This window comes from Ambystoma mexicanum, chromosome 9, assembly GCF_040938575.1.
Source record: "Ambystoma mexicanum isolate Mex_15411 chromosome 9, UKY_AmexF1_1, whole genome shotgun sequence".
In the NCBI taxonomy this organism is placed as follows: domain Eukaryota; kingdom Metazoa; phylum Chordata; class Amphibia; order Caudata; family Ambystomatidae; genus Ambystoma; species Ambystoma mexicanum.
The window spans coordinates 1,109,716,743-1,109,741,615 of record NC_090931.1 but is presented as its reverse complement, the minus strand read 5'-3'; positions in this window follow the sequence as shown (position 1 = coordinate 1,109,741,615).

Here is a 24,873-nt window from a genome sequence, read left to right as displayed (position 1 = left end):
CTGCCCCGGGGTGACACCAGCTTCCTTTGGAGGTGCTTCCGGTGTGGGTGTTTACACCTGCACTGTGGCATCTGGAGCCTCATGAACGGGCTGCTGCGATGGCAGAGCATGTAGCATGGGCTGTGTTGCGGTGGGATGCGCGGGCAAAGCTGGAGGCAACATGCCCTTGATAATGCCCATTTATGGAGACCATATGAGACACATGAATTTGAAGAACAACCTGTCCTCACAGGCCCGCTGTGCGCGATCCTGCACCGGAGCCTTCCCAGCCCTTGTCCATAAATGGGGGTCACTGTACCAGGGACCCAAGATGTTGGGGTATGACGTGGTGGGAGTCATTGGCACCCAGTCTGCCCTTGGAGTAAAACTTCTTGGTTGATCGCCTGGCTGGTGGGCCCCCGCACCTGCCTGCGTGGGTTCCCGCCTTCGATGATCAGGAGTGGCAGCCATCTTGTCTTGTTGTAAAACAAAAAGAAAAGATTTTTGGGAAAGCCCGTGGAATTACGAGGCTTGAGGCCTCACCCAGGAGCACTGGTGATAGTGGTCTGTTCCTGTCGGTGCGGAATTGGGTACTGAGTGTTAAGCTTACCTTGTCTCTGCGGGGGCGTTGGGGCACAGTTGTAGCACTCCCAGGGGTGAAATGCACCCTGGGGATGTGCTTGCCGTGGACACCAGTGACTGCTGTAGGAGTCACTCAGGGTCACGCACCTGCGTGAATACAAAGGGGAGCGTTGAGTGATGCTAGCTGTGACCTTGCACCCCTTTCTGTCCCTTCCCAGGATTGTACTCCCGATAGTTGCTCTGTCCCAGTTGGCTCACCTTTTAATAAAGTCTGTGGTGTAACGCTCACCTGATTCTCGCAGAGGCGCCGGTCTTGACTGGGCGACTACCGTATCTTCAAAGGTGATGTGTAGCACCCGGTTGGCTCTTTGGGCTGGACCTCTGTGCACTGTATGCCTGACGTGTAGAGTAAGATGTCTGCAGATAGAAAATATGGGGTTAATGAACTGGGGTTATTGGGGTGTCCCTATCTCTTTCCTCTTCTCCTCTCCTGTAGACCCCCAAAGGTTAACGCTCTCACCTTAGGTAAGTGAATGCCGAGCTCTCCATCTGCCTCGGGGCAGGGTGCTGTAACCAGTTTCTTCACTGGATAGGTAGCGCAGGCCTCTTGACTTCAGAGGACTGCTGTCCGTCGTTTACTGCACGAACGGTAAGTTTCGAGTCATTCAAATGTCTTTAAAGTCTTTAGTAATGATGTCTCTTGTTTTGTAGGGTTCCGGCGATGACGGATGACGGGCTGAAGTGAGTTGAAGATGGAGCCCGTGTGATGAATAGAAGCGCCTGGAAGCACGTAAGTAAGCGCTTGTTGCCTGCTTCACGATGCGCTCTAACTGTCTTTTTATTTTGCAGGTACGAGTTCGGAGCGGCTGCAGGGTGCCGGAATACCCACTGGATTAGATGTGGAAAGGAGTAATGGCACGTGAGTATTAAAGTTCCCCAATGTCTTTTAACGCACCTTGTTTTGTCTTTCAGATGCGGGATGCAGCTCCGGAGCGTACGAAGAGTTGGTAAGCTTTTGTCTTTCAGATGCCGGAATGCAGGGTGAAGACCTCCGGAGCGCACGAAGAGTAGGTAAGCCTTTGCCTTTCAGATGCCGGAATGCTAACCTGTTCTTTCTTGTCTTTATAGGTGTTGCTGAAGACTGGATTCAGGATGGTAAGCCTTTTCCTTTCAGATGCCGGAATGCTAACCTGTTCTTTCTTGTCTTTATAGGTGTTGCTGAAGACTGGATTCAGGATGGTAAGCCTTTTTCCTTAGGCCCAGGACACGACGAGCGTTCTGCTGCAGAGGTTGCAGAATAACGCAAAGCAAGATTCATCCACCGGGTGTGGTTTAAATAGCCTCCTGTAGTGCTTCGGTGTCTCCTTCCACAGCCACGCCTAGGTAAGAAAAGAGTTCCTGCTTTCCAGAAGAGTTCCAGTGTTCTGAATTTAGGGAGTGGCTCCAGCCCCACCCAACAGGAAAAGTAGTTCCAAACAGAAGGGGATCAGAGGCTCAACTGGCAGGCAAGTAAGCAGCATGGTCTGCTGCAGGTAAGTCCACCCAAGCATTATGAGCCCGGCGCTTCCAGCGCTGGGACTGGGCATATTTATGAGCCTGGTGCCACTGGCGCCAGGACTGGGTCCAAAAGGTCCCAATTGGGACTGGTTGGCACTCGGAACCTGGGTTATGGATCTGCTTCCAAGGGAGTTGGGAAAACCCTGACCTTTTGGAAGCAGAGATCATGACATGTGGGCACTCCATCCTGCTACGTCTGGCAGGGGCACTTAATTGCCAAGGACAGAGTTCCTTCACTGGCCCTTTGCGGGCGGTAGTCCAGTCCAGCTGTGACTACCCAGTTCTTGTGGTAAGCAGTGTTCTTAGTCTTGTCCTTCTTTTGCGTGTTGGTTTTCAGCCTTTCCTTGTTTGGCTTTTGTATGATTTTGGTAAGTAGTGTTCTTATTCTTGTCCGTCTTCCGTTGCGTGTTGGTTTTCAGCCTTTCCTTGCTTGTCTTTGTATTGTTCGTCTTCCGTTACCTTTCATTTGCTTCGTTCCTCAACAAGTGTCCTCTTCTGTGTGTTATTGTCCGTACCTTCTGTAATCCTGTTCTTTGCTCTTTTCCCTGTGCAGGTGATGAAAATGGGCCCTGGAGCTGCGGAGCACGGATGCCGTAACTGGAGCAATGAAGAACTGGATCCGCGGTTGCAGGTAACAGGTAAGTTGAATTGTAGCATTGCACGTGTGCTCTTAAATGCGGCGTGGCTCCCAGTTGTTGCTTTTCGGTAACCTTGTCTTGTCTTCTTTTGTAGCGACCGGACTCGTTGGAGAAGACTGCCGTGGAGAGATGGCGGAGCGGAGCGTCGGATTCCTGGATGAGTAGTTCTCTGCAGGTTCATGCGCCGGTAAGCGTCACGTTGCTTTTGAATGCAAGTTAACGCAAAGCACTGGCTCTGAGGATGGAGTGGCCTATATAGCTGGGCTCCTTTGGCCACGGCCATTAGCCTGTTCTGTCTGCAAGCCCAGCCACACCTAGTCACTGGCACGTGAAGCTGAGCCAAGAAGGCCACACCCAGTACTTTGCAAGTAAGAGGCCTGGAAAATAAGTGGCCCAATGGAATTACTGCAACCCACTGTCAATTCCTCACATGAGTCTGGTGCCAGAGGCGCCAAGACAAAGTCCAGCCGGGCCCCCTGTGTCTGTGTTCCGAAGGGACACAAATGAGTAATTCCACGGCATGGTCCCATGGCACCCACCATCCGGGGTATTTGTGTATCTGATCCAGGGTTTGTGGTTGTGACTTGAGATGAAAACGTCTGATTAATTGTGGGGCCTGGACATATTCACCAGGTTCCCAGGTCCGGTCTTGAGGTCTGTGCCCTTTCCAATCAATCAGATAGTATAACTTGGATATTACCAATTTGGAGTCCAAGATGTTCTTGACTTCGGATTCTGGTTCCCCATTCACTATTACAGGACCCGGTGGTGTGTCGATCCGTGTACCAGACGGCATTGGTTTCAGGAGAGAAACATGGAATAAAGGATGGATTTGCATATTTGGTGGCAGGTCCAGTTTCATGGCGACAGGGAGATTATAGCCTTGATGGTGTGGGGTCCCAAATATCGGGGGCGGAATGCCCGTGGGCCTTTCAGGGAAATATGTTTGGTTGCCAACCATACTCTGTCTCCGACTTGATAGTTTGGAGCTTTCCTTTGATGTTGATCCGCAAAGTGCTTTTGCTTTTCATTGGCCTTGGTTAGTTGTTTTTCGGCTTCCGTGAGGACCCAGGTAAAGGTCTTGTGTAGTCTCTCTACTGCCGGTATTTCCAAAGATTCAGGTGGGTCGAAGACGAATGTTCATGGTGGTCATCCATACATAATGAAGACTGGGCTTTGCCCCGTACTGGTGTGGATGGAGTTGTTGTATGCATACTCTGATAACCGTAGTATGTCCTTCCAGGAGTCCTCAGTTTGTTGCAGCCTACATCTCATTGTTCCAGCGTTTGATTCATCCGTTCAGTCTGGGGATGATGGCTTGTGGATACACGAAGGTCAATCTTAGCGAGTTTGCAGCACCTCTTCCAGAATGCGCAGACAAACTGGCTACTTCGGTCAGATATCAACACTGATGGAAAACCATGTAACCAGACTATTTGTTCCAGAGACACCATAGCTAGAGGGGATGAAGTTGGAAGACCTTTCAGAGGAATAAAGTGGGCCATCTTGGAGAATAAGTCCACAATGACTAAGATGGTGTTGTACCCGTTGCAGAGTGTGCCATGGAGCGGATGGTACCAACAAAGGACGGAGGAGACCTGCAGGGCTTTGTTTTTGAGATTTGTTCTATGCGCAAATACCACAGGTTGCAATAAACCGGCCCACATTTCTCCGCCAGGTTGGCCTCCAGTAGCTCTTTTTAATCTTGGCCATGGTCTTGGTTATTCTCAGATGTCCTTCCACTAATGAATCGCGGTAGCTTGTGATAATCTGATTCTGTCGTTCTTTTTCTGGAATGTAGAGTCGCCCTTGATAGAATGGCAGATTGTCCACAATGGTGTATTTTTCTCCTTTTGCCGTCCATTCCTGTTGTGCTTTTTGATCCATAAGATTTTGGAGGTTGGATTTTAAATTATCCAAGGTGGAAGCCATCGTAATCTTGCCTAGGATCCTTCCTTTTGGGATGATTGCCACTGTGCCTGGTGCAGCGAAAGCATCCTCATCCTTGCTCATTCAGGACAGGGAATCTGCTTTCCCATTGCGTACTCCGGGTCTGTAGGTGATGGTGAAATCATATTCAGGGAAAAAGAGCCCAATGAAGTTGACGAGAGGACTGAGCTTTGGCGGTATTGCAAGTTACAGTGATCCGTGATTACGGTGACTGTCCAGCTCCCAAAAGGTACTGCCTCCAGGCTTTAAATGCTGCCTTGATGGCTAGCAATTCTTTTTCAGTAATCGCGTAATTTAATTCAGGGGCGGTGAACTTGCGTGACCAGAACGCCACGGGGTATAACAGTCCGGTATCAGGGTCCCGCTGTGATGGAACTGCTCCCATGGCTATGTTGGAAGCATCGGTTTTGACTATATATGGAAGTTCAGGACGAGGATGTCGCAAAATCAGCGCTGTAGTGAATGCTTGTTTCAATTTCAGGAAGGCTTCCTCTGCCTCGGCAGACCAATCGAAAGGTTTATTCTTCCGCAATCAAAGAGGTGATTGGGTGGACGATCTGGGAAAATTCTAGGATGAATCGGCGTTAAAAACTAGCGTAACAGAGCATGCTCTGGACTCCTTTTACGGATGTTGGTGAAGGCCAGTCGAGAATAGCGTCCACTTTGCGTGTGTCCATGCGCACGCCTCTTGGAGTCCGAACAAATCCAAGGATTTCAACTTCTGTTACGTGGAAGAAGCATTTTTGTAATTTGGTGTATAACCGATGTTGCCAGAGTTTTTTCAGGACTGCTCAGACGTGAATGACATGATGATCTTTTGTGGCTGAGTAAATTAAGATATCGTCTATGTAAACTAGTGCACATACAACTAATAGCTCACAAAGGACGTCATTTATGAAGAATTGGAATGCTGCGGGAGCCTTGCAGAGCTCAAAGGGCATAACCTGGTACTCAAAAAGGCCATATTTTGTGCAGAAAGCCGTCTTCCACTCGTCCCCTTTTTTAACTCTTACTAGGTGAGAGGCCCCTCAGAGGTCCAGTTGTGTGTTAATTCTGGCGTCCTTGACCTGATCCAGAAGTTCCAGGATAAGTGGCAATGGGTATCGGGTATCAGTTTTTCACTGTGATCTGATTGAGTGATCTGTAGTCAATAAAAGTTCTTAAGTCCCCCTCCTTTTTTGGCACGAAAAAGGAGGGGCGAGGCCGCAGGTGACTTGGATGGGTGAATGAAGCTGTTTGCCAGGTATTGATCTAGGTACGTCTTTAAGTGCTGATTCTCCTGTTCAGTTAGAGCATAAATCTGGCTGCAGGGAACCTGAGCTCTGGCTACGAGATCTATCTGGCAGTCGTAAGGCCTGTGTGGAGGTAGAGTTTGCCTGCTCCTTCTGGAAAACATCCATATAGTGCATATATTCAGGTGGTAGAGTTCCGGTTAAACCCAGCATGATCCCCTCCTTGGGTCTTGGTATTGTTGGGCCTTGTGAGGGGGTTCCTTTACCATAACATGTGTCGGCACGGTCTTGGGAGAAGGTCAGAACTTGTGTGCGCCAATCGATCTTGGGATTATGGGTCTCCAGCTAGGGCATCCCCAGGATCAGCTGGAACTGGGGGCGCTGATGAGATCAAAGGCGAGGTCCTTCCGGTGGCCGTCCTGACACAGAAGGGTGACTTTCTCGGTGTAGTGCGTCACAGGGCTTGAAGAACTCTGAGATCCATCAACTGCTGTGTCGTTTTCCGATGTCTGCTTCTGTGAAAGAGGAAGGCCTATCCGATTCACCAGGTCTTGGTCGATGCAATTACCTACAGCTCCACTGTCTACGTATGCCTCCAGGCATGTAGCTTCAACGGTTATTTGTGGTTGACCAAGAGCACGGGAATGACTAAGTGTGAGGTCTGTACAGGTTCCTTCTGACTACTCGACAAGTGGACCCCTACGCTTGCCGGGCGCTGGAGTTTTCCGAATCAGGTTTTTCTTCAACTTTGTCCATTGCTCCGACCGTTCTTCTCGGTGGTTTCACCGGGCATTCTTAGAGGAAGTGGCCGGCCTTACCGCAATACAAAGTTGCTGCTGCCTCCTTTTCTCTCTTTCTGCCTTGGTGAGTGGACTCCGCAAGCCCCCAATCTGCATGGGTTCAGACTTGTCATGTTTGGTTGGTGCCTCACGAGGCTGCACATAGACTAATCGCCCCTCTGACTTCGCTCGATCAGTCTTGCGGTCCTGCAACCTATGGTCTGTTAAGTCCATGTATTCTGCACATCCTTCGGGAGGATTTACTACCTGGGCTAATACATCCTTTAGTTCTCCTCGCAAACCCCAATACAATAGCATAGTTCTCTTCCTCTCTGGCCAGTTAGTTTCAGCTATGAGGTGATTAAAGGAGGCGATATATGTTAACAAGTCCTGGTTGCCCTGCTGAAGTGACAACAGCTTGTTGTCCAGGGCTTGACCTCAAGTGCATCGAGCGAACAGCTTCTCCAGTTCATGTTGGAAACCCCCAAAGTCACGAAGAAAGGGGTCATCCCGGTTCACCAAGGGCATTGCCCAATCCGCTGCACAACCCCCCAGGTATGAAAGCACAAACGCTACTCTTGACTGTTTGTTGGGGAATGCTCCCGGTCTGCACAAGAAATGCAGGCGACATTGGTTCATAAAGACGGCGCATTTACCTGGATCGCATGAAAAGCGCTCGGGAGGGGCCAGGGGAACCGCCCCAGGAAGGACAACTTGTACTGGCATGGATTGGGAGGTTGTACTGGAAGATGCAGACCCGGGTAGTGGGGCCTGGCTAGCCTGGGTCTGGAGCAGCTGCCTTGCTAAATCATCTGTACACTCCCAGTTCACGATTAATTCTCTCCTCAGGGCATTAGTTTCTTGTCTTGAGGCATGCACTTCAGCCCGTAGTTCCCCAAGCAATTGGGCCAATTGGTCAGTTTCCAACTTTTCCACTACACCCAGGCAGAGATTCGTAGGAGGCTTTGCGTTCTGTTACGCTTACCTTGTCTCTGCGGGGGCATTGGGGCATGGTTGTAGCCCTGGCAGGGTTGAAATGCATCCTGGGGATGTGCTTGCCGTGGACACCAGTGACTGCTGTAGGAGTTTCTCAGGGTCACGTACCTGCGTGAATATAAAGGGGAGCGTTATATGATATGGCATTTATAACGCGGCTACACACAAGTGTTTCAAGGCACGACGGAGCAAGGGAGGGGGAACAGAGGAAGACAGACAATGATCCTACTAGGTCAGGTGTCATTCAGATCACGCAAGTGCATGGGAAGGGGAAGGAGGAGAAGTGCGGAGGGAAGGGGGAGAAGACAGTGCAGTAAATGGGAAAAATAATAAATAACAATAAGTAAAGTAAGGCCAGCAGGTGGCAAGTGCAAGGGTAAGTGCAGACATCAGGAGTCAGGTGAAGGTAGTGGGATTGTAGGGATACAGAAAAACAATCCAAGTGTGAGGGTTGCCAGGAAGGCAGTTCAGGAGTGCAACTGGCGGGGGAGGGCACCTGGGCCCGAGATCAGAGAGTGGCCAGGTAACCTGTACAGTTCCAGAGTCAGCCAGGAAGTCAGCAGGGGAGAGGAGGAGAAAAATCAGAAGCAAAGAGAAAGGTTTTGAGGTGCTTCCGGAACCGAAGATGATTCTACTCAAGTTTAAGGGAGGCTGTTCCAGAGGGAGGCCTAGCTGATGCTAGCTGTGACCTTGTGCCCCTTTCCATCCCTCCCCAGGATTGTACTCCCAATAGGTGCTCTGTCCCAGTTGGCTCACCTTTTAGTAAAGTCTGTGGGCACTCAGTCCTGCTACTTCTGGCAAGGGTGCTTAATTGCCAAGGACAGAGTTCCTTCACTGGTCCTTTGCGGGCAATAGTCCAGTCCAGCTGCGACTACCCAGTTCTTGTGGTAGGTAGTGTTCTTATTCTTGTCCGTCTTCTTTTGCGTGTTGGTTTTCAGGCTTTCCTTGGTCTTTATATTGTTCGCCTTTCGTTTGCTTCGTTCCTCAACAATTGTCCGTTCTGCGTGTTCTTGTACGTACCTTCTGTAATCCAGTTTAGCTCTTTTCCCCGTGCAGGTGATGAAAACGGGCCCTGGAGCTGCTGAGCATGGATGCCGTAACCGGAGCAATGAAGAACTGGATCCGTGGTTGCAGGTAACAGGTAAGTTGAATTGTAGCTTTGCGCGTGTGCTCTTAAATGCGGTGTGGCTCCCAGTTGTTGCGATGCACTAACCTTGTCTTGTCGCCTTTTGCAGCGACCGGCCTCGTTGGAGAAGACTGCCGTGGAGAAATGGCACAGCGGAGCATCGGATTCCTGGATGAGTAGTTCTATACAGGTTCATGCGTCGGTAAGCGTCACGTTGCTTTTGAATGCACTGGCTCTAAGGATGGAGCGGCTTATATAGCTGGGCTCCTTTGGCCACACCCATTAGCCTGTTCTGTCTGCCACATCCAGCCACACCTAATCACTGACACGTGAAGATGGGCCAAGAAGGCTACACCCATCACTTTGCAAGTAAGAGGCCTGGAAAATAAGTGGCCCAATGGAATTACTGCAACCCAATATCAATTCCTCACATGAGTCTGGTGCCAGAGGCGCCAAGACAAAGTCCAGCCGGGCCCCCTGTGTCTGTGTGTTCCGAAGGGACACAAATGAGTAATTCCTCGGCATGGTCCTATGGCACCCACCATCTGGGGAATTTGTGTATGTGATCCAGGGTGTGTGGTCGTGACACTGAGATGTGATGCCAGTGGGCAGGGTTAAGGTTGCCCACACACCTGGGGCTACGGGAGTTCCCTTTTTCTGCATTTTTTCTAGGATGTGGCAGACCCTTCTGATGTTGTCATGCGTCTGTCATGCCTAATAAACCCAGATTGGTCGTAGTGGATGAGTTGTGGTAAAAGTTCCTCCAGTCTACTGGCCAGAAATCGGGTGTAGATTTTACCATCAATGTTTATTAATGCTATTGGTCTGTACAAGCCGCATTGCAAGGGCTCTTTATTTGGCTTGGGGAAGAAGAGGATTTTTGCTTCCTCCATTATAGGAATAATCTTAACCGCAGCAGCGAAGGTTTTAAAGAGTGTTGTCAGTTTAGGGACTAAAATCTGACGATAGGTTTTAGTCCCTAAGCGTGTAGCCATCCGGGCCAGGGGCTCTTCCTGAGGGAAGGTGTTTAATCTTCATCTTGGGTGATATCCGCCTCTGGGGGAGAGGGACTGATCTGAGCTAGTCCATTTGGTTTCCCTCATCTGGACCGTCTGATCTATATATGTTCTCATAATATGTGACGAATTGTACCGCGATATCCAGGGTAGCATGAACATTATCGCCTTGAGGGGATATGATCCCTGTACTAGTGTAGGGAGCGGTCATCTGCTTCAGTTGTCTATCCAGCAGCCAGTCTGCCTTATTAGCATGCACATGGTATTTGTGTTTGAGTGCTAAAAGACCCCATTCCGCTTTTTAGTTTGAAGCATGTTCAGCTGCCCCGATATGCTGGAGTTCTTTGCGTAATTATCTTGTGGGATTACTAGTCTTCCTCTCCATAGTGTCCTGGAGATCTTTTTCTAGCTGGGTCTCCAAAGCAAGCTTCTGGTTTTGCCACCGAGCACGCAGGGCGATGAGCTCCCTCAAAGAGTAGCCTTGAAGACATCCAAAACTGTAGCCTACCCCACCCCGTGTCCCCATTTATGTCAGAGAATTCCCTGATCTTCTACATCTGACCGTATAGCCACATTAGATAGGGCGACCCTCAGAAATGTCCAACGCCAAAGACCTTGCTGGGATACATTGCTTTTTATTGACACTAAGAGAGGTGCATGATCTGACAGAGTGATAGTGGGTCCCACCTACTAAAGTAGTGGATCCGCAGATCGATTCAGGAGAAGTTTTGGTGGACATGGGAATAGGAACAAGTTACTTACCTGTAACTGTTGTTCTCCAGCATGGGTCTGGCATGGATTCACATGCTCATAAATATTCCCTGTCGTCAGGCTGGGAATCCTCGGTAAAGAAAAAACCAGTATCAGTTTCGTTTCTAATCTGTCTTTCGTAGTAATAACCAATCACTGGTCTCTGCGTCATACTGACCACAGCCAATGACTGCCCTCTACCTAAGCACCGCCTCTGGCAGCCATCTTCAGATTTGGAAGCACGTGAAGTGGCAGTATGACCAAGTGAAGAGCCGCAGAGGGGTAGGCGGGAGGGTTCGCATGTGAATCCATGCCAGACCCATGCTGGAGAACAACAGTTACAGGTAAGTAACTTGTTCCTTCTCCAGCATGGGGTCTGGCATGGATTCACATGCTCATGAATAAAGAATACATAGCAGTACACACATGCACAACCACGGGAGGTGGCAAAGGCTCAACATTAAGCATTACATCAAACCCAACATTAAGCATCTTACCTCCTCACCAGGCTCACCTCAGGCGAACAGGTTGCGCAGCACTGCTTGGCCGACCCTGGACTCCTCCCTGGAATCCCGATCGACGCAGTAGAATTTCGTGAAGGTGTGCGTCAACCTCCACGTAGCAGCCCTGCATATGTCCAGCAGGGGCACACCAGAAAGGAACGCCGTGGTGGCTGCGATCGCTCTGGTGGAATGGGCTCTAGGACGGCCAGGCAGCGGTCGGTTTGCCAACCGATGACAGTACATGATACAGCCGGAGAGCCATCTGGAAATGGAAGCCTTCGAGAGAGCCTTCCCCTGATTGACAGGTCCAAAATTCACAAAGAGTTGTGACGTCTTCCGAAAACACTTCGTGCGGTCCACATAGAACTTCAGCGCTCTAGCCACATCCAGCGAGTGCAAAGTCCTCTCAGCCAGCGACGAAGGCGACGGGAAGAACACAGGCAACACCAAGGGTTCGTTGAGATGGAATTCCGACGGTACCTTGGGCATGAAGGAGGGGTGCGTCCTGAGCACTACCCTCGTGTCGTGAAAAGTCAAGTACGGGGCCTTGCAGGAAAGGGCCTGGATCTCTCCCACCCGTCGTGCGGAGGTGATGGCCACAAGAAACGCTGTTTTCCACGACAGAAACTTCAACGGGGCCGAGTGCAGAGGCTCGAACGGAGGTCCCATGAGCTTGGTCAGCACCACATTGAGCTCCCACGCCGGGGCCGGAGCCTTCACCGGCGGGAACGATCTGAACAGTCCCTTCATGAACTCTTTCACCAGACGATGAGACCACAAGGACGTTCGGCCCGTGGTCCTGGTGTTTCGGGAGATCGCAGCAAGATGAATCTTGATGGACGCGTGTGCCAGTCCAGCTTTGGCCAGCGTCAGCAGGTACGGCAGCACCTGGGGAGCCGTAATCCGTAGAGGGTTGATCTTCTGTGCGTGGCACCAGACAGAGAACCTCTTCCATTTGTGTCCGTAGCATTTAAGAGTCGAGGACGCCCTGGCCTTTGCAAGAACCTCTCTGCAGTCGGCCGGTATGTCGTATCCTCCAAACTCTAGCGCTGCAGGAGCCAGGCCTGCAAGTTCAGCGATTTCGGATCGTGGTGGAGGATGGCGCCTCCTTCCCTGGATAGTAGATCCGCGTCCACCAGCAGCCTGATTGGCGGGGACGCTGATAAGTCCAGAAGGTCCGGGAACCATATCTGCCTCGGCCACGCAGGTGCGATGAGGATCATCCTGCACCGTGACCTCTTGAGCTGGTTGACGAGCCGGATTAGCAGTGGCAAAGGAGGGAACGCGTAGAGGAACAGGCCCTCCCAGGGGAACGAGAAAGCATCGCCCATGCTCCTCGCCTGGGGAAACCTGCTGGCGAACCTCCGGCACTTGGAGTTCGTCGCCGTCGCGAACAGGTCGATCTGGGGTGTGCCCCACCGTCGGAAGAGGCGATCCACTGGATCCTGCCATAGTTCCCACTCGTGGCACGAGCGCAGCTCCCTGCTGAGTGAGTCGGCGATGGTGTTTTTTATCCCTGCCAGATGAAACGGCACCAGAAACATCCTTTGGGCGACGGCCCAATGCCACAGGTCCTGCGCCTCCTTGGACAGTGCTGGGGACCTAGTTCCGCCCTGTTTCCTGATGTAAAACATGGTGGTGGTGTTGTCGGTGAAGATCCTCACCACCTTGCCCTTGAGGGACGGAAGGAAAGACCTGAGGGCCCAGAAGACTGCACGGAGCTCCTGGACGTTGATATGGAGGGACTTCTCCGTCGGGAGCCAGAGGCCTCTCGCGTGCAGATTTTCGGTGTGCGCTCCCCACCCTTCCAGGGACGCATCCGTGGTCACTGTCTCCTGGTGGTCTGGGGTCTGGAAGTCCATGCCCGCCGTCAGATGCGCGCGGGTGCCCCACCACCGGACCGCTCGGCGGAAACTCTCGTCGATTGTGATCCTCTCCTCGAAGCCGCCCGTCGTTTGGATCCAGCGTGTGTCCAGGAACTCCTGCAACGGGCGCATCCGGAGCCTGCACATGGGAATGAGGTAGATGCAAGAGGACATCATTCCGAGGAGGGACTTGATGGACCTCACCTTGGCCGCGTCGGAAACCAACATCCGCTGTACCTTGCCCAGGATGGACCTGGTCCTTTCCTCCGACGGGGAGGCCAGAAGGGACACTGTGTCGAGCTTCGCTCCCAGAAACAGTGCGTTTTGCGCGGGTACCAGGTGGGACTTGGCGTAGTTCACGGAGAATCCCAGGTCCGTGAGGAGTTGGACGGTCCTTGCCGTGTGCTCCACGGCGAGCTCCCTCGTCTTGGCTCGGATGAGCCAGTCGTCCAGGTAGGGGTAGACGTGGATCCCCTCGCGGCGCAGTTGCGCCCCCACCGGTGCAAGGCACTTGGTAAATACCCTGGGTGCCGACCGTAGTCCGAAGGGGAGGGCTTTGAACTGGTAGTGACGCCCTTGGACCACAAACCTGAGGAATTTTCGGTGCCCCTTTAGGATGGGAATATGGAAGTAGGCATCCTCCAAATCCAACAACGACAGGAAGTCTCCTTCCTCCAGCTGACCCAGGACGTGCTGGAGGGTGACCATCCGGAACTTCTGCGCCTTGATGAACTTGTTCAGACGTCGCAGGTCTAGGATGGGGCGCCATCCTCCCGTCTTCTTCTTCACGAGGAAGTATCTCGAGTAAACTCCGGAGCCCCGAAGCCTCTTTGGGACGAGTTCGATGGCGCCCTTCCTGAGCAACGCCTTTACCTCCAGAAGAAGCTGAGGGACGTGAAGCTCTCTCCTGGCCACGGGGGGGACGCGCGGGCACCTTCTTTGAAACTCGAGCGCGTGGCCCCGGGCTAAGGCATCCAGCACCAAACGGTCGGTGGAGATGGACTCCCACACGCTGACGAAGCTCGCCAGCCGGCCTACCACCGGGGTGCTTCGGTGGGGGCCCGACCCCACGGCCGGTTCAATCCTGTTTCGACGAGGCTTTGCCGCCTTGACCACCTTGGCGACGACGGCGGGGTCCTCCAGACTTGCCTCGTCCTCTGTAGGCCTCTTGAGACGATGAGCGGGCCGCTTGACGGTAGGTAGAGAAACCGCCGCCGGAACCTTTGGAGGCGCCCTTGCCGTCTCAGTGTCCGCTTTAATGGCCTGAAGGGAATCGTCCACTGTTTTCCCAAACAGGTTGTTCCAAACGAACGGCATGTCCAGGACTCTGGTCTGTACGTCTTGACGGAAGTCCGTAGCCTTGAGCCATCCACGCCGCCTAAGGCACACGCCGTTGCCCAACTGGCGAAACCCAGTGTCGGCGATGTCCGTCGCAATAGTGATGGCGTGGTCCGACGCCACCTCACCTTCCTGCAGGATCTCCAGGGCATCCGCCCTCTTGTCGTCCGGTAGGAAGTCCCGCAGGGGAGCCAGTTTGTACCATAGCTCCCTGTCGTAGCGGGCCACGATAGCCAAGGCGTTGGCGGCTTTAATCGTCGTCGCTGCAGGCGAGATGACCCTGCATCCCATAGCGTCCAATTTCTTTCCCTCGCCGTCCGGTGGGGAAGTCGATGTGGAGGCCGCACCCCCCCCCGCTTTCTTCCTGGCCGCCGCGGAGACGACGGAGTCCGGGGTAGGCTGCGCCCGGAGGCACAGGGGGGCCGCGTCCGGGACCTGGTACTTCTTCTCGTACCGGTCTCTTCTAGCTGGCGTCGTGGAAGGGTTCTTGAGGAGGGCGAGGCCCTCATCCCAAATGTCGTCCAGTAGAGGCACCGCGAGGACCGTCTTCTTTTTGGCCTCGTGCCGTTGATAAAGGAATCCTTCCTTTTTCTTCTCCTCAGGGCAGAGTTGGAAAAGCTCGGATGCCCTGGCGATCATGGAGTGGAACGATCCAATGTCGTCGGGCGGAGGGGCCCTGGTGGGAGGTGACGACGGGAGATCCTCGTTGTATACCTCGTCGTCCGTACCCGTCGCTGCCGTGTCAGTCCCCGTATCATCCCCTCGGGTGGACGGGGAGGAGGGCTGGACGGGTCGCGACGGCTGAAAAGGAGGTGGAGGGTGAATCCTTCTTTTCTTGGGAGGGGGAACACCAGAAGGTCCCGGTTCAGGATCCCCCGACGGGAGAGGTTCCTCCGTCGGCAACGGTAGTCTCGTCCTTATCTCTGAGCATAAGGACTGTATAGCCAACAAAATGGCCGCCGAGTTGTCTTGCGGCGCTGGCAGAGGGGAATCCGACGGACGATCAGGGGCCCCGTCGGCACCCTCGACGCTGTCGTCGTCACCTGCGTCGGGATCCATCCCGACGGGCCGGTCTTCATCCACGCCAAGGCCGTGGTTTAAGACCTCGATCAGCTCTTCCTCTGAAGCCGAATCTACGACGACACCCTGCCCCCCTTTTTTCTTCCCCGCCGGGGATTTCACGGGGGTCCTATCGATGGGCACAAAAGAGGACTCCCTCCGAGGTGGCAGGGAGACTCTGAGCCCCGAGGTCACCACCACTGGTGTAGCCTCCACAGGCTGAGCCAGGGCCGCCGCGACAGTATCGATGAGGGGGGGGGGACATTGCCTCGCTCCCCCTCCGATGGGGCCTTCAAGCTCGACCGGGGCCTCTCCAGGAGCTTCGTCGGGTGCTCGCCCTTCCTCTTACCCGACCCAGAGCGTTGGCTCGTGGCTGAAGGTGCCGGGGAGGGTGCGCCCTGCCTGGGGCCCGTAGAGCCCGACCGTTCGCGCTCCCGGTGCCAGCGGACTCGCGGTGCTTGGCCTTATGTTGGACCCCCGTCGCCGGGGCGTCCACAAAGGTCTTAGAAGACCGCTCGGATTTCTTCCTCTTCTTCTCGCCTGACGGGCTCTTCCCTTCCAGCCAGTTGGCGAGGCGTTGGTGGCGGTCCTTCATGGTCCGCTCCGACATATTGCCGCAAAACGCACAGTCCTTCTCCACGTGCGTCTTGTCCTCATGTAAGCAGTAGAGACAAAAGGAGTGTTCGTCCTCCTTAAAGACGTTCTGCAGCTGGCATCCAGGGCAGACCCTGAACAGCTTTCCGGGCGTCGAGCTTCCCTTCTCCTGGGCCATGTCCGGGCCTGAGAAGCTTCTGGAGTCCTCCAAAACGTAGCTCGACGAAATCCTCACCCTTGAGGGGCGCAGACGAATCCGACACGGGTCCCCGTTGATCGGATGGAGAGTCGGTGGAGCTTGAGGCTCTTTTGACCGGAAAAAACGAACCTTTGAGAAAAAAACGTGAAAAAATAGCACTAACGCTCGAGAGCAATAGCACGAGGATCCCAACACATGAACGTGCGGTAAAAATCTGAAGGTGGCTGCCAGAGGCGGTGCTTAGGTAGAGGGCAGTCATTGGCTGTGGTCAGTATGACGCAGAGACCAGTGATTGGTTATTACTACGAAAGACAGATCAGAAACGAAACTGATACTGGTTTTTTCTTTACCGAGGATTCCCAGCCTGACGACGGGGAATATTCATGAGCATGTGAATCCATGCCAGACCCCATGCTGGAGAAATACGTGAACCCTGGGTCAGCCCCCTTCAGTGCTACCCACAGGTCTGAAAGCGCTAGGTGTTCCATCTTCGTCAGGAGGGCCGGTGTTGGAGGGGTCTGTGGGTGGAGGGGGATGTTGCTTCTATCCCTTTTGGGGTCACAGGCCAGATTGAAGTCCCCCGCCAGAAAAATCTCCCCTTGTGCAAAGCCCTCAAGATCTGCTAAGGCTGCCCGGAGGAACCCATCTTGGCCGGATTTCAGGGCGTAGTGTGAGATAGTCTACTATCTGAGTAACAAAAGCTTATCTGCCTTGTCTGCTTTAGTTGCCACGGTATGCGCTGTTAGTCCCTTTCTGATTCCCACTAGTCCCCTCTTATTTTGGACTCTGCATTCGCCTGGGTTATAATACGAAACCCACCCAACCTGAGGCGGCTAGCATCCGCTTTTCTGATGTGCGTTTCCTGCATTGTGATGATGCCCAGAGTGTATTGAGCTGGAAATCTTTCTAAATGTCTGCATTCCACCGGGGTATTTAGCCCCTGTATATTCATCGAGAGGAGCTTAATCATCCCTGTGGGTGAATTCGTACGCATGCATGCATGCATGATAGGCTCCCTAAAACGGAATTCCCTTGGGCTCTACCCCAACATGAGCCTCAACGCCCCTCTAGTCCCCAACAGTTCCCAACTTCCCCTGACGCGCCCAACCACCCCCTCCCCCTGCCCTGTGGCGGGTCCGTACGCCTATGCTGCCCCCCCCTCCCTATCATGAGCAGGGGCAAGAGCCACCTGAACTCCCAGGGCCTTCCTGCAGGGTGTCCTATACCCTCAAAGAGTTTCCAAGAGAGCGGCTTGTGCGCTCCCGTCCCCCATCCATGGTGGAGGTTATTTTAAAGCACATCCTGATCCATGCGTTTGTAAGACATCAGCTTTCTTGTGGGCGTGGTTTGGCCCCTTGTGCATGTTCCTGGGAGTTAGTGAGGTCTGTGCCCCTTGGGACCTGTGTCCATTACCATGGACTAGGGCAACTAGATCGCCTTGATGGCCGCCCCTTATCCGTTGTGTCCTCCTCTTCCTCCATTTTGAGAGGCCGCAGTCCTTCCTGTAGCGAAGTGACTCTGTGCTGTTTGCGCTCCCACTGGAATAGCAGCCCGAAGGTGAAGGTCCAGCAATATCTTATTTGCTTTTCTTGTAGGACCCTAAAGATAGGAAACATTTCTTTCCTTTTGATGAGGGTGGCATGGGAAAGGTCCCGAAATAGATGGACCTCCGCCCCATTGTAGTGAATTGGTTCCGCCGACCGGGCTGCGCTTAGGATTGCTTCCTTCTGCGGAAATCTAGCCAGTGCTGCTACTACATCTCACGGCCTCGCCCCCGGTTCTTGTTGCTTTGGGATGATTCTATGGACCCTGTCAATCTGGATATCGCCTGAGTGACTGATTTCCAGGAGAGTCTCGAATATACGGGTAATAGTGTTTCTCAGGTCCTGGTCCGATACCGATTCCGGCAGATTCCTTATTCTGATGTTTGATCTGCGCAAGCTGTTCTCCAGATGCTCACATTGTTGTTCAATATTGTGGGTGGCTCTCGCCAGCTCTTCCAGGGCTATGTCTATTTTCTGGATGTCCTCTGCCACTTCTTGTAAGGCCCTCTCCATTGTGTCAGTGCGATCTCCAGTTCTGAAATGCCCCACCTCAGTTCTGTGATGGATTGTTTCATTTCTCCCATGAAGGTTGTAAATTGGGCATGGAACGCGAAGGTCATTTTATTTGAAAATTCCTGGAAGCAAGCTTCCATGTCCTCTTTGTGGCTGCATTCGATGAGGGGGCAAAGTGCAGTCTCTCCGCCCCTGGCAGTGGTTGGTCTTGTTGGATCGCGTGGGGTTCCTCTTATGTTTCTCTGGACCAAAAGCGCTACAGAGGGCCCTCTTTGGGGGTGTTGGAGGGAGATGTGTGTCCAGGCATCTTGCCTTTGTTACTTGACATTATGTGCTGGCGTCCGCATTACGCGGGGTGCGGTCCAACAGGCAAGCTCCCTCTCGCCGCGGCTTTATCATGTGGCCTTCTGCCATAGCTGGGCTGTGGCAATTTCGGGTTCTTTCCCTTTGTTTTGAGTCCATCGCGGGGCCGAGACGTGCCCCTGGAGATCCTACCGGGTAGTTGCCTTCTGCTAGTAGAGTGTAAAGCCTGGGCCTAAATCTTGGGGGAGAGGATCTTAGTGCAAACTCCTGCCCTGCTGCTTCATACACCCAGAGGGCATGCTGGAGCTCCAATACTGGCCTGCCCGAGGGGGCCACAGGCCTCTGGTAGCTAGGGCGGGCCCCCTGTGGGTGTCTGATAGTCATCATTGCTCCCCTTGCTGCTTTGCTGATGTGCGGTGTGCATGTTGATGCATGTGATCTGTTGGTTGCTGTGTTCCACCTTGCCTCTTGGGGTGGCTGAGTTACTCGGTGTGAGGCCCGACCTGGGGGGATGGCGTCAGGGTCTACCTCTATGCGTGGGGTCGTTTCCCTGCGTTGTTTGCTGCTCCCCTTCCCCTCTCTGCCGATATATTATTGCAGAGCAGCCCGCCCTGGGGATGGGGGCCCTGTCACCCACGCTGTAGATGCAGTCTCGTGTTATTATGGTTGCCCACTGTGCCGTGGGGTGGGGGACTGTTTACTCTTGAGCGCGTCTCGGGCGGCCGCGTTGTTGATTTCTCCTTGTGCAGCCCCTGCGTCTCCTCAAGCACCCAGGCCCACCGGCAAGCCCTTCCTTCTCTGGGCAGCAGGCAGCTTCTTTGTGCCGCACCTGGCCTCCTCCCCGGATCCCTCCTCCCCGGATCCCTCCTCACCTCCACCTGTTGGGGTGCTTGGTCTCGTGTGACCGGATCCGCGTACCTCCGCCGGCACTGGCCCTGGTCTGCAGGAGCCGACCTACTGCATACGGCCACACCGTCTCCCGCTCCACATGGATGGAGGAGGACAGCCGCACTGGCTCTCCGCTCCTCTTTCTCTCCCGAAGTCGGCTGGGTTGGGCTGGCAGTCACCTGTTAAATCTTAGTTGGATTTGTGGAGAAGGAGGCCGTTAGGAGGGTGGGGGGTAAACCCGGGTGGGCCAACCAGTCCACTTTGCCGCCAGGAGGCCCGTTGCAGATCAGAGCACCTCCTTGGCGCCTCTGGGTTCGGCTCTTCCCAGGGCTGCTTCAGTGCAGAGGATCCCTCTCGTTGCGGGTTCACCCCAGGACTTTGCCCTGTGGGACCCCAGTGTACTTCCCAGGGCGTGAAACGAGGGGCCCCTCCTCGATCAGGTCGTGCTGCTGATGCCGCAGGCTGCTGGAGGGAGACTGAGCGCACCACTGCACATCCACCTCAGTGAGCCGCCATCTTGGAATCCCTTAGTAATACAGTTTTAAAGCTAAAGTGAAACTGTTTTCTTTTACTGAGGATTCCCAGCCCGACGACGGGGAATATTCATGAGCATGTGAATCCATATCAGACCACATGTTGGAGAAACAATTCTGTGTGAGGATCCCCCAGCCCTCCCCACCCCACTGGGATGCTGAGTCCAAGAAAAAAAATGGAACCAAAGTCTTTCTGAAGTGCTGCAGTTTTGCTTGTAGCGGTGCTCTTTGGTTGACGATTCTCCATATGTAAAAGTCCTGGGAACATGAAACTTGCTGTGAGCTCCTTAAAGGCCTGGCAGTTGAGCGTAAGACCCCCTGGGAACTTTCGATGACTTCTGGTGGCAACAGGTGCAAAGTTCACTTTTGTTGTCGGGTTTCGGACTTACGCGGTTGTCTGACTTTTGGTTCTTTGGTGCTGCAGCCTCAGGACAGAGCTCTGGACAGCTTCTGGCGACCTGGACTCGACCACTGGAGACCACATACCCTCTCCAAGTCTTGACCCTCTGGATGTCTTCAGTAGCTTCTGGTGGCGGGAATCCCACTGGTGGACCTTCCTCTGCTCTCAGCAACTCCCGACTCTTTCTGGTGGCAAAAAGTAGTCAGTGATGATGGCAAGGATGTCCTTTGAGATGCTGTAAGGCAGTTTGGAATGTTCACAGCTCTGGGTGTCCAGCAGCAGCATGCCAGGGTAGCCCCTCTTCTGGGCGGTAGACAGCAACGTTATCTAGCGGTTACAAAACGCTCCCATAGATCCTGCGTGACAGCAAGGGACTTCTCCGGCTCGAGACGTCCGGGAACCACGAAGACCCCTTCTCTGGATGGCAAGAACGCAGGACTGGCTTCCAGGGCACTTCGGATGAAAAGTAGCAAGCTGCACGATGGTCCCTTGTAGCTCGGGGAGAGGTCTACTTTGCAGGTCCTCTCTGGATCAGCCCTTCAAAGACCACAGCAGCTTCTAGATTACACAAAGAAAATGCAGCAGCAGACTTCGCCTCCAGCTGGGCATCAAGGAACAGCTTCTTGCTTCAGCTTCTGAACAAATTGGTGAGTGAGAGGCCCCCCTGTCATATACATTGGTTCCCATTCCATTCACTCAGGCTGAGCCAGGCTCAGTCAACCAATCACACAGAAGGGCAAGTATTGTGTGGTACCACATACCGTGCATATATTTGCCATTCTTGGAATAAGTATCGTCAAAGTACAAGCTTTTATTATTTAAATGTAAATATATTACTGAAACTTATTTCATATAACAAAGCTGTTTTATCACACAACAGTGCGTGGACATTGCATTGTGGGTGATTTGGGGAAACCACTGTGCTTATTAAACAGCCTACATCACCTCCTGAAAGCTTAAGCCTGGCTGCTTGTTCCTTGCTACGAACCTGAGAGCCTTAGCTGGGGTGTTCTTTGTCTTTACCCTACCATATAGGGTATAGATAATCCCCCTCCAGTATTTACACTAGTCAGTCAGAGCTATTTGCAAATAGTCTGATGTGAGGTCAAAGGGGCGTACAACCTTGGCAGCACCTATCTGGGCCATAAGATCATCAGCCCTGGGCAATGGGTGTGCATCTGTCTTGGTGACTGCATTGACTCCTCTATAGTCCACACAGATCCTCCAAACCTTGCTACCTGCCTGGGAGTTTGCCTTGTGGACAGGGACCACTGGGCCCGACCAGGGGCGGGTTGAGGCATCAATAACACCCATGTCCAACACCTTGGCAACCTCTGCCTGGATGTGGTTCTTAATAGTGTCCGACATCCTGTAGCATCTGCTTTTGACAGCTACACTGTCACTAGTGCCGATATCAAACCTACACCATGGGGTGAGGCCTGTTGTCAGTGAGAACAGAGGGGCATACTGCTGGAGCAAAGCCCTGCAGGTCATCTGCTGCTCTGTTGTCAGATCTGGAGAGGGTTGCACTCTGTCCACTGAGCCATCTTGAGGGTTCCTGTGCTGCAAATCAGGAAGGGGCTAACTCTCATCCTCTTCTTGCTCTGAAGCTAGCAAGAGGCATGGGACTTCTGTCCTGTGGAAAGGTTTAAGCCTGTTGACATGGAAGACTTGAAGGGCTACTCCAGAAACATTCATGTCATCCAGATAGTTGACCTCACCCATCTTCTCGTCAAGGGTCCAGTCAACTTACCTGCCAAAGCTCGAGGCTTGGTAGGCTCCATCACAAGGATCTCCTGACCAGGAGTCCAATCTACTTGTAAGGCCTTAAGTTCATGCCAGTACTTGCTCAATTCTTAGCTTGTCTTAAGATTTGCTGCTGCCTGTCCCATCATCTGTGCCATCCTCCCCAAGCCCAATAGTCCACACCCCCACTTGCTTGGCAGGACCTGAAGGGGTGGCTCCCAAACCACTTCGTACTAAGGCAAGGGGCGCCCTCACTGAATGTCCAAAGAGGAGCTCAAAGGGGCTGAAACCAACACCCTCGAGGCACCTCTCTGTAGGCAAGCAGCATGCAAGGTAGGAGGAGATCCTATTTCCTCCTTAGGGGCTCTTCCAAAGCACCCAAGATGCCCTTGAGAGTCTTGTTAAATTTCTCAACCAGACCATTGGTCTAGGTATGGTAGGAAGTGGAGAATGCATAAATTGCACCACATTCCTTCCACATAGCTTGCATGTAACTAGACATGAAGTTGTGTCCTCTGTCAGAGATCACCTCTTTAGGAAATACAACTCTGGTAAAGATGACCAGGAGAACCACCTTGGCTGCTATGGCTCGAAGCAGAATAGCCTCAGGGTACCTGGTGGGATGATCTACCAGTACCAGGATGAACCTGTGTCCAACTGATGTTGCGGGGTGAGGGGGCACGGGGACCAACAATGTTGATGTCCACCCTCCCAATCAGCCGACATGTGGGACAGGTCTTGCAGTGAGCTTCCACGTCTACTCCCATTCTGGGCCAATAAAAGTGGCCTGAGGGCCTTTGCTTGGTCTTCTTGGTACCAGGATGACCAGCTAAGGGTACCTCATGCGCCAAATGCAAAAGGAAGGGCCTGAATACCTGGGTTGGACTTTAAGTGAGACCTTTTGCTTAAAAAAAAACAGAGGGTGTCCTGCTGATGTGATGGCTATCAAAGGAGAAATTACTTACTGTAATGTTCTTTCTATGGATTATTTTCCAACAGATTCCTCATCTGATATTCCATCCAGCTCTGCTGTCCCTGAAAATGTTCGGCAGGGGGCATAGTGGACGTTGACCGTTGATCCGTATTGCTCAGCATCTGGTCATCGGCTACGGACGTGACGTCAGGCATTGTATAAATACTCAATCACTGCACCCCACAACTAAATTTGCCCTTTTTTCCTCCCAGGCACATCATGCTGCATAGGAAAACAGGACAAGCAAATGAGCCCTTAAAAATGAAATAACCATAAAACTCTGAAGGAGGAAGAATTTGCAACAGACACTAACAAGTGGCATCAGAAAAATCCTTTATTTACAAAACATGTAGCAGGAAAGACAGAAAACTGACACCGAGGACCATTACCAAGTGAACGTGAAAGAGAAGATGCACACCAACAACCGACTACTGAGCAGGGCTGGATGGGCAATGTGGAATATGCAGGAGAAGAATCCATAGAAAGACCATTACGGTATGTAATTTCTCCTTCAATGGACTGCCTTTATCCCGCCGATTCCTCATCTAATAGACTCCCAAAGCAGTAGATGGAGGCAGGCAGAAAGTCACACTAAGAAATGTTGCAGCACCGCCACATCTAGACTATAGTGTTTAGCGAAAGTATGACGGGATAACCATGTCGTCGCGCAACTAATATCCCAAACAGGGACTCCCCTCTGTAATGCTGTTGATGCCGAGACTCCCGTAATCGAATGAGACCTGATGCCTGCGAGTAATTCCTTCCCAGCAGACTGGTAGTATTCCGCTATACAGAAAATGATCCAGCAGGATAAAGTTTGCTTAGTTACGGGCTAAGGAAAAAGCCATGAAGAGCTGGTCATATGTTCTGAACTCAGCCGTCCTTGCAATATAAAAACTTAGTGCCCTTTTGGAGTCTAGGCGATGTAATTGCTCATCTTCCTTAGAAGGATGCAGATGAGCAAAGAAGACTGGAAGGTCAATGTATTGCAATGGGGGGAACTCAGACAACTTTGGGGAGGAAGCCAGGCCTTAGCGACACTTTCTTCTGGAAAAAAAATGCAGGCAGGGTGGCTTACCGCCTAAGTAGCCTGCAGCTCACTCAACAGCCTTGCAGATGTAATAGCCCCCAAAAAGGCAGTTTTCAAAGAGAAGTCTTAAAGGACAAGTATGCATAGGCTCAAAGTGAGTCGCCATCAGAAATGTCAGTACAAGATTATGGTCCCACTCCAGGACAACAAAGGTAGTTGGTGGAAAATGATCAAATGGTCAAAACTACTAGTCGTATAGTTAAGTTATTCATCAAACTGGCCCACTTTGACAAAATAAACTGACCCACAGCTGGATGGCTGGAACCACTGACAGAGAAGGTCCGAGAACCAGATCTGCCTCAGCAACACCAGTGCGATGAGGATCATCCTGCAGTGGCAATGTCTGAGTGTGTTGATCAGATGTAACATTAGCAGAATCGGGGGGCAGGTGGGTTTTCAGGAAGAGCCCATCCCAGGGGAATGAGAAGGTATCCCCATACACTCCTCAGCTGAGGATATCTGCTGGCAAACCTCCAGCAGTTGGAGTTGGCAGCCATCGTGAAGAGGTCGCTGAGGAAGACCCCACTCACTGAAGAGGCGAGAGACCTGCACTTGTTGAAGCTCCCACTCATGACAGGACCACAGGTCCCTGCTGAACAAGTCCGCAATGGTGGACTTGATGATTACTAGGTGAAAGGCGACGAGGAATGTGTCTAAGAATGGCACAGCCACACAGGGACGTGGCTTCCAGGGAGTGTGTCAGGGAGCACATCCCGCACT